We start from the raw sequence: 9,798 nt of genomic DNA on the forward strand, positions 1-9,798 counted from the left end.
TATAAATGGCCTCTGGAGAAGATTCCAAGTCTTCCCTCCTCACTCACACCAACGAGCAGTCCACATTCTCAAGTACACCTGTTTTCCAATCCCCCATCCTTCAAAGTCACATAGACCTTTAGCTACCTATACCCGGCAGACAAAAGATTCAGTCGGGATGCCTGGCCGTCATTCAGCGATCACAGACTACCCTGCACCTCACTAAGAACGCATGGCAGGAAAAAGGTCCCAGACAGTGGCTTCCACAGCCGAGCTTCGTCTTCTGAGAAGATTCTCAAAAAAAAAAAAAAAAAAAATCCGCTTACAAGGAGGGAGAGACCCTGTCTCAGAACTGAGGCTGGCCAGTCCACCCGGCTCAGATACCCCCTAATCTCCCTTGCCTACAGTATCAAGAACCCCTGTCCTCCACCTTGAGCCCAAATCTGGAATAATTCCCGCCAAACAGGGACATTCATTCTTAGTCACTGTAGGCTGCTATTTAATTCCCAGAGCAGCTGCTTCCTTCCAGACCAGACCTTGGTCCTCAGAAAAGGTCGAGGAGGCCGTGTTACCATAGGCTGCTGAGACAGCCAGCCACAAAACCCTGCACACCCAGCAACACAGGTCTGGGGTGAGGAAGGAAGGGACCAGCGAGAGCCAACGGGGACCCCTGCCATCTGGAGGCTATACAATTCCTCACAGACCTGTGAAGACCCAGCTTACACAACACAGGGAGGGTACTGCTCGGCTGGAGTCTCTCGGATCCACTGTCCTCAGCGCCTCTTTTCCTTCCGCCTTCCCGAGTTTCGCTCTCTTAATAAGTACACGCTTTCTAGTTTGTATCATTGCTTCCCTTGAATCGCTTAGTAAGGGAGTTGTAGGAGAGGGAGACGGATCGGATCGTTATTCTCTACGCTTTCTCAAGCAGGAACCCCGATCCAAGCGAGGGCACCAGCTCCCCTTCACTGCCTTATTGAAGGTGAGAGGTTGGGGGAGGTGGGCCTTGTAACAGTGCTCCGGGAGGGCGCGCACTTTGCTCCTGGCGACGTTTTCCAAGCAGAGCTTGGACAGTGGTAGGGAAAGGACAGCAAAGCCAAGAAAGGGCAGAATCCGCCCTCCCTGGGTGTCAAGGTGTGCACCTGGCCTGGGTAAACAATCCAGGCTTCCGGAGAAGGCTGGGGAGACTCTGAGCTTGGGGAGGAAGGCGGTTAGAGCGGCGAGGGCGAGCGAGTGAGAGAGCGTGCTCATCTCAGCGGCAGCTGAACACGGTAGTCGTGGAGATGGAGAGAGGGTGCCTAGAAGTGAATGGAAAGGGCGGAAGAAGAGAAGGCGTGCAGAAAAGGCAAAGAGGATGTAAACCGGAGGGAAGACGCCTCAAGGGAGACGTGGAAGAGTGAATCAGAGAAATGGAGAAGATGTCCTTTGTGGTGGTTCAGTCCTTTTATCCCAGGGCTTGAGTTCAAGGGTACTACTTAGTGATGGCCAGGTTAGCCTGAGCTGCAGAATAAGACAGGAGAAAAAAGAAAGAAAAAGTGGTGGAGAAAACCTAAAAGCTGAGAATTCTGAAGCTCCCAGCCAGGATCTTCCACTGGGATCTGAGTGTGACTTTGAGTGTGACAGGCACATTCCTGGGCCGGAGAAAAGGAAGTCGGAGTCTTGTTCAGTGGGAGACTTAGCGCCTGTGGAAAGCGTGTGTGAGCAGCACTGGGCAGGAATCCAACAAATAAATAAAACATCTAAGGCGGCGTGACAACAATGTGTATTTGGGTGCTTGCCCATGTTCCTCTGAGCACACACTCACACCGGTAAGACAAACGGGGGTGGGGGGGCCCTGCCTCAGAGTAATTAATCCTGTCACTAATTGACTCTCTCCCCTTACCTAATGGTGGTGGTCACTGCTGATATCTGGAGAGATATCAGGTGGGAAAGGAGGGAGGGAGGGAGACCCGAAAGCCTTTGGGGCCGAGAATGGGTTTGTTCTGGATTTGGCAGCCTAAGAGCTTCGCCTAGAACCTCCCTCCTTTTTTGGACAGAGTTCAACAGCTGTTACTGCCTTGCCTGTTCAGGTTTGGGGCAATGTTAATAAAGGTCTTTTTGGCTTAGAATGACCAGATTACACACACTGAGTCAGTCTCCCAGCTGAAAGCCACCCACTGTGCCTCACCTCTGGTAGACATAGCCTACATGACAGTCTACATACAGCCCTGGGCTCTCCTATTCTTCCCCCAAGGAAGGTCATGAGCTAGCTACCCCCTGTCACTGTTTATTCTTCCAGGGCCCAGGATGAATATGTCTGTCTGTAGGTCCCTGACAGAGCTGGAGAGGCTTAGGATGCATGCGTGGGAAACAGTTTGGGAAGGATGAGAAAAGACTAGTAGAAGGGATGAGGCTAGAGCAAAGATGAGGAAAAACCTGTAGAGTTATATAAACCCACTGGGACATGGGAGTCTGCAGAGCAGTTGGCATCTGGCAAGGGTGAGGTCTCAGGGGACAAAGAAAGAATAAAGTGGTTACTGCTGGGCAGAAAAGAGTGTGTAGAGAGTAGGAAGGCAAGTAGGTAGCTATCACTCTGTGCCTGTGTGACAGTTTTAGTCCATGTGGGCATGCAGAAGGCTCAATATTCTGCACCTCCCACCCCCCACCTCCCCACCCCCCCTCCCCGCCGCTGCCACCACCACCACTGCTACTTCCTGAGGTCTCAGTACTCAGGGAGCAAAAGCAAGGGACTGATCTGTTATTTGGTAGCTGAGTTGGCTGAAGGGACCTAAGGTCCTCTATGTGCCTGCTGATGAAGCTTTCAGGCTTTGGGATGTGAAAGCCAATTGTCATCTTGTTATGTGGCAGCATTGCTCTGTTGGCCTCCTCAGAAGCTAAGTAAATAGGTTCAGAGACTGGGGTGGAGGGGGACACAGCTTCCTAGGGAAAAACAAAAAACAAACAAACAAAAGGCCAAACCCACAGCCCCACTAAACTCAATTCTTAATTCCCCCTTGGGGCCGTTTGTACATTTGTACCAAAGCAAGGCTCCTGAGCAGTAATGGCAGAATTACTTAGGGGGATTAGAGGGCCAAAGAGGGAAAGACCGAGAGAGGTGGCTGGCATGGGAGAGAAGGTGGGACACTTGGCTTCTTCTCATCATTGCTGTCATGCTTTAAGAGAAAAAAAAAAAAAGGGGGGGAGGAAGGAAGAAAAGAGGGAAACAAACGAAAGGAATAAAACTTCAGGGCAGAGAAAGAGAAGGGCATATAAAAGGCAAATAGAAACAAGAAAGGAAAGAAAGTGAAGAAGAAAGAAAACGGCAGGGAGGTGGAGAGAGACTATAATAAAAGAGGGTGAAGGCGGCCCCAGGAGGCTGGGCCTCGTCCCAAGCCATTTGTCTTCATTGTCTCCGTGTGTGCACAGGCAACTCCGGCATAAGGAAAAGCCACTATTGGAGCCGCGGCTTTATTTTATATCCTATACATCAGGAGGTAGGCAAAGCTTTATTTTCACCAAGAGACAGATATTTTATTTCTCTCTTACGGTTTTATGTGTGAGAGATGTCAGGTTGCCACAATGGATGGCTAATGCATAGGCAAGAGGAAGCCGTGTTGGCATGCTGTGTGTCATGGGGTCTTGGGGGGGGGGAGTGAGCGGGCTTGGGATTTAAGGCTGATGGGACACTCTGGGGGATTTCTGCTAAAACATCTCTCTTCATAAATCCACAAGCTTGGCCAGCTCAACAGGGAGAAGAAGGAGTTTTAGAGGGAAAAGAGTTGGGCTTAGTAATAAACGAATGCACAAAGGAACCGCTTACCTTCCAACTGGCTTGGGCCATGGGGGCAGACCCGAGTTCCACCAGCAGTCAAAGGGAGAGTTGTTTTAGAAGGCAGGGGAAAGAGTGACGAATTAACAATCTAGAACCTGGAACTGGTGTCTTGCACATTTATAAGTACATCTGTAAACAGACCTGGCATCTAAGGGCCAAATCAGTCTTATCTTTAAATTAAGAGCCACAGGAAGCAGAGGAAGGCTGAACACACATACATGTGCCACGCACAAGGAAATGTTTCTGGTAGAACTGTGTCTGTGGCTTCTTTTGCCCTATTTAGATTTCTGGTTTCCATCTTTTATCCACGTGCCCCTTTCTAAAGAAAGCTTTCTTGTAAACCTTCTCTCAGAGCCTTGGAGGGAAAGAGCCATCAGTTTTCAAATTATCCGATCTGTACAAGGACTAAGATGTGTGTTTTTCAATGCTACATCTAATGTCTTGCGTGGACACACATGTGCACACATAAACCCATTATGCTGTGAACCCTCCAGTGTAGGTGCCAGATTAGAATCCAAAGAAAGCTCTTTCCTGCCAACCTGCTCCACATTTAAACTCCAAACCTCAAAATGGATGGTGTTTACATTTTTAAATCCCAGGAGATGGGGGCATTGTGCACAGAGAGCCCTTGGTGGTAGTGGTGGTGGGGGGGGGGGAGTCTTTGAATTACCGTGTCCAATCTGGACTATGGTTCACTCCCTTCCCTCTCTGTAAGCCTCCTTTACCCCTGCAGAGGCCATTGCTTATAAGAGTAACTCACTCATTTTCATGTCTTGTTAATTGTTTGATGTGTTGGTTTATATCTGTTATGCAGCAAAAAGCCAGTTTACATTCTTTGTCTCTTTTTCAGAGGATCCCAGGCAGCACAAGAGTTCTAGAAAATGAGCAGGACTCACTGGCCACACTGTCCTCTAGTTAACCTTTCTGGGCCTCGGTTTCCCCATCTGTATGCAGGGGATTGGGTTAAAGGATTGCCAAGGTCCCTTCTAGCTCCACCCTCCTCTGACCGAATGAGATAATGTGTGGAAACACTTTGTAACCGCTAAAGCCGGACGAATGCCCGGGATTATTATTACGACTCTAATCAATCCTTTCTCCACAAGGATCTTGGCTGTTTAGCACCAGCAAGCAGGCTAAAGAGGGCCCAAGCAAGAAAGCTTAGCAAAGATGGAAAGGCTCTGCTGGGGATAAAAACAAAAAAATAAAACCCCCGCATCTCTAGAAACATTCTGCGTCTGTACTTTCGGAATCCAGGTGGGCAGTGGAGGACCAAGGGGAACAGGGGGGGAATGCCCAGGACCTATTTCAGTCTGTGCTGTAGCAGAGGGTGTGTTTCTTCAAAAGCATTATCTGTTTCCAAGTGACTGACACAGGAAAGCGATTTGCATTTCTTGTTTTTCCAGGGAGAAAGGAAAGAGCAAGGTGTAGCTGATTAGCAAGTTAATTATTTCAGTACCCCAAGGGTTCATGCGTGGTGGTAAGTTGTCCAGCCCTAGTGTAATTTCACAGTCTGTGCATTTCTTGGTGAACACCTGGGGTGCCTGAGTCTGTCTCTTTCTCCCTCCACCTGCCTTGTATCTTCCTGACACACCTGGGGAAAGGGGCAGGGCCTGAGGTGGCAGCTGGTACTATGTAGGTTGAGGGTGGACAGATGCCCTCTGCCTCCACTGAGTGCTTAGTTACTTATCTCTTAGTTACTTATCTCTTCTTCACTAAAATATTTTGTTTAATAAATATTAACGAGGTGGCTGTCAGTAAGTGGGGTGGGTGGCTGTGAGGTGACGTCCCTAGATTTGGTCTAGAGATAAACTCTGGCGGATGAGGCCATGCTTCTGAACTCCTCCTGCTGGACCAGCTCTCCAGGCTCTATTTGGTTTCTCACCTCTAGCCAACACTTGTTCGGCAGCAGCCTCCTCCAGCCTGACCTCCCCTTAGGGAGGAGAGGTAGGATTGTGTGGTCAAAGGGATGGATATCTTCCCCCAGAGAGATAAGTTGGAGACTGAGAATTAAGGACTTCGGGCCTCTGCCAGTAAGTAGGCTAGCTTCCTGCTCTTAGGATGGGAGGGCCAGCCGCCTGCCTCTCCTTTTAAGCCAAGCAAAGGGCGGGCTCTTCAGTTTACTTAAGAGTGGTCCCATCTGCTCAAACTGGCCTTTCATAAGGGGAGGGATTTATGCAGTGTCCTTGTGCTTAGACCTGGGATTTGGCTGAAAACCTTGGGCCTCTGAGAATATTACCTAATGCTTAGATAGATGCTCAGGCATGGAGATGATTCATGGTTTTGTCTTTGTGCATCTTGTGTGTGTGTGTGTGTGTGTGTGTGTGTGTGTGTGTGTTGCTTTCTACACCTCACACTTAGAATCCAAACATTAGGGAGACTTCTTTACTTCTGCCCCCCACACACACCTTCTTTTCTATATTGTTTCAGGAGACAGCCTTGAAGGGCCAACTTCCGGACTCCAGCAGTGTGAGGATGACAACAGTGCTCAGTATGGCTGCCACCCCTGCAGATGGAGGCAGGCTGGCAGCTGTCTGTTGGAGAAGGCAGTGCTGGTGACTACTGAGCTGGTAATGATAGTATTTGTAGAATAGGAGCGAGTGCAGTTGCTGTTTGGATTAGGTTTAGCGTCTGTGGCCTCAGAGTGCTGGGTAGGACAGAAGGGAATAGAGAAACCTCAAGGGCAGGAAGACTGGCAGAGGGAGGAGTTTTGTGGATCAGTCTTTCCCAAGTGGAGCCTAGGGATGGTAGCGACAGAACAACCAGGAGAAGACCATCGAGGCTCCATGTGGAGTCCTGGGCAAATTTATAAGGACTACAAGTGTCACTTATCTTTTCTGGAATAAAATGTGACTTCCTTTCAGTGTCTATGGCTGGCAAACTCTTCTTCCAGAACCTCCTGAGTTGGCCTTACAGACGGGGACCCTACTTTCCCAGCTAGCTAGTTAGCTTTGCTTTGCCTTGGATCATTCATAAAGGAAATGGAGCTGGCATCTGAGTCCCCTGATCAGTCTTCATTCTGTTTTGTTTTGTTTTGTTTTGTTTTGAGACAGGGTTACTCTATGCAGCCCTGGCTATACTCTGGAACTCACTCTGTAGACCAGGCTGGCCTTGAACTCAGATACCTGCCTGTCTCTGCCTCCAGAGTACTGGGATTAAAGGTGTATGCCACTACAACTGGCTAAATCTTCATTTTTGTTGTTTGTTTGTTGGTCTTTCTTCTTTTTTTGAAACTGGTTCTCACTATGTAGCCTTGGTTGTCCAAGCACTCACTAGACAGTCCAAGATGGCCTTAAATTCACAGAGATCTGCCTGCCTCTGCCACTGCCTCTGCCTCCTGAGTGCTGGGATGAAAGATGTGCACCATCCTGTTGGGCCTTCAGCCTTCGTTCTTGAAGGTGAGCTGACAGGTCTGTGCCTGGGTGCGAGCTTATTCTCATTGGGCCACAGCAAGGATATAGTACCTCCTTAAACAAAAGAAGCAGGAACCCTCTTAAAGGCATCTTCCCAGGAAAGATTTACCACTAATTTGATAAATGCAACATGTATGCCTTGCTCTGAATAAGTAACTTTGTCAGTCTGCCAAGGGCCTTGCAGAAGCTGTGAAGATGCTTGGCGTTGCTCTTCCTTTTCCTGTTTCACTCACACAGGGTTCCAGGCCTGCTTCTGACAGACTAAGGAGGAGCAGACACATTCCAGCCAGCCCCAGAGCCTGGGGTGTTATCTCTCCCCCAACCCTAAATCCTTACCTCCCCTTTGTCCCCCTTTACTGCAGATGCAAAGGCCTCTTGGTCAAGTGTGAAGGGATGGGCCTTAACGAGGGTTGAAGAAGGAAAGCAAAGAAGGGAAGTCCAAGGAAAGGTGGGGACCGTTGGGATTTTCAGATAGCACTCCTCTGGTAGACTTCGTGCACTGTGTGCTATAATCTCCAAATTTCATATTTATTGCAGTAACCTGCAGCATGTGTGCACCAGCCAAATGTTGCCTGGCTAAAACAGTGTTAAATAAAACTGTAAGAAACACTACCAGGGCTTTGCATGGGTTATTTAATTCTATCGATGACAAACAACACTAATATGCAGCTTCTCGCCCGGCACAATATCATGTTTCATTTATATATGCCGAGACATATTTAAGCATGAAAGATACTGTTTCCCAACACGTACATTTCCCAGCGATTACTTAGAAGCGTGATAGAAACAGGAGAAAACCTCTCTCACACATGGACCTGTACCATCACACACACCGACTGTCTGTCACACACAGTCACGCGGCTAGCCTGTCACATACATGTCTTCTTCCATGTGCTTTCTTCTTCTGTTTTTGTTTTTTGAGACAGGGTTTCTCTGTTACACAGAGCCTGGGTTGTCCTGGACTCTCTTTGTAGACCAGGCTGGCCTCGAACTCACAGTGATCCACCTGCCTCTGATTCCCAAGTTCTAGGATTAAAGGCGTGCACCACCATGTCCGGCCTTCCACATACTGTCACTGGTAGATGTAAATGTGAATTTAACTTTATGCGCTAGTGTACCATTCCAGGCCAGTGTACCAATGCATACCTAAGGCCTAATTTCATAGTCTCTAATGCATCTATACATATTTTTTTCCATATACAGACCGTCATAGAAACATCAACATGGGTATCAAAACACAGGTGGATTTTTATGCATACACATGTAAATATTCTCACTGTCATGTTCTGGTAGGCATACAGGATGAGGCTCTGCACAGGTACCTAAGCATCTTTAGGTGTCTGCTTATATGTGCACACTGCCACCATCTCTTTGTGCTGATGTTCACTCCCGTTTCATCTAGCCGAGGAGCAAGAATTGCCCTGGGACCCTTGTCAGCTGGTGGACAAATTTAGAACTTCATGTGGTTTTTTTCCTACAGGAATCCAGAGTTCTTTAGGATAGAAAAACTTAAGAGGAACAGGGTAGAAATACCAGCCTTCCTGGGCTCTGACAAGAACATGCAGGGGTGGGAGATGGAGTTGGGAGGCTGGTGTGGGCAGACAAGTGCCCCCTCACCACCACCAAGTCTTAGTCTCCCCTCACCCCCTCATTCTCTCTCAGGAAAGTCTTACTAAGTAGCCCAGCTTGGCCCAGAATTTGTGCTAAAACTTCCCCAGCGCAGTATTACAGGCCTGTACCACCATGCTCACCTTAGTAACTCATTTCACCAACATTCCAGAGAGACAGACATATATGGGCTGGGAGAGTGGATCAGCTCCTCTGATCGTCTGTCCGCTACTGGTCAGCTGTGTGTCAGTCTATCTGTAAAGTGAAGTATTGGCCTACGGAGGTGGTTCTCTTCCCTGGCTGCAGTGGTATACTCATCAGGGGAGTTTTGTTGTTGGTATTTTAAAAAACAAAACAGGTATCTGGGCTCTAAACCAATCCAATCAACAACTCTGGAAGGAGGTTTTTAGCATCTTACTGAAAAACCAAAGAACAGAGGCTAGAGAGATGGCTCAGAGATTAAGAGCACTGCCTGCTCTTCCAAAGGTCCTGAGTTCAATTCCCAGCAACCACATGGTGGCTCACAGCCATCTATAGTGAGATCTGGTGCCCTCTTTAGGTGTGCAGGTGTACATGCAGGCAGAACACTGTATATGTAAAAAACAAATCTTAAAAAACAAAAAACCCAAAGAACACTTCCAGGGGATTTCACGTGCAGCCAAGGTTGGGAACCACTGGTCTAGATGTTCTCCAAGGCTCTTCTACCCCTATAACTTCGTGTCCTGAAGGACTTTTTATATATAAATACAATACCCAACCCCAAAGTCTTCCTGGCTAGTCTAAATTCATGTGGAGATTGTAAAGAGTCATTAAAAGTATTCTTTCAATTTAAAAAGAGAATCATTTTGAAAAAACTATAATTGCCTGCCTGTAAAACAAAACAAAACAAAAACAAAAGAAACCCAAACCTGCATTTCCATCTGACTCACTCATCCAACGTTAATGAAATGACACATATGCAAATGGTGTAAGCGGCTATCTGATAAAGGGCTA

General features: G+C 47.9%; 1 long non-coding RNA gene across 1 annotated transcript; it reads left to right on the forward strand.

The window, feature by feature from the left end:
• Positions 1-837: 837 nt before the first annotated feature.
• On the forward strand, positions 838-6,545 carry LOC127200096 (uncharacterized). Its single transcript, XR_007832022.1, has 3 exons — positions 838-958; positions 5,191-5,264; positions 6,215-6,545. It is a non-coding gene; the product is annotated as an uncharacterized LOC127200096 (long non-coding RNA).
• Positions 6,546-9,798: the final 3,253 nt, after the last annotated feature.

Source organism: Acomys russatus, chromosome 16 (assembly GCF_903995435.1).
Source record: "Acomys russatus chromosome 16, mAcoRus1.1, whole genome shotgun sequence".
NCBI lineage: Eukaryota > Metazoa > Chordata > Mammalia > Rodentia > Muridae > Acomys > Acomys russatus.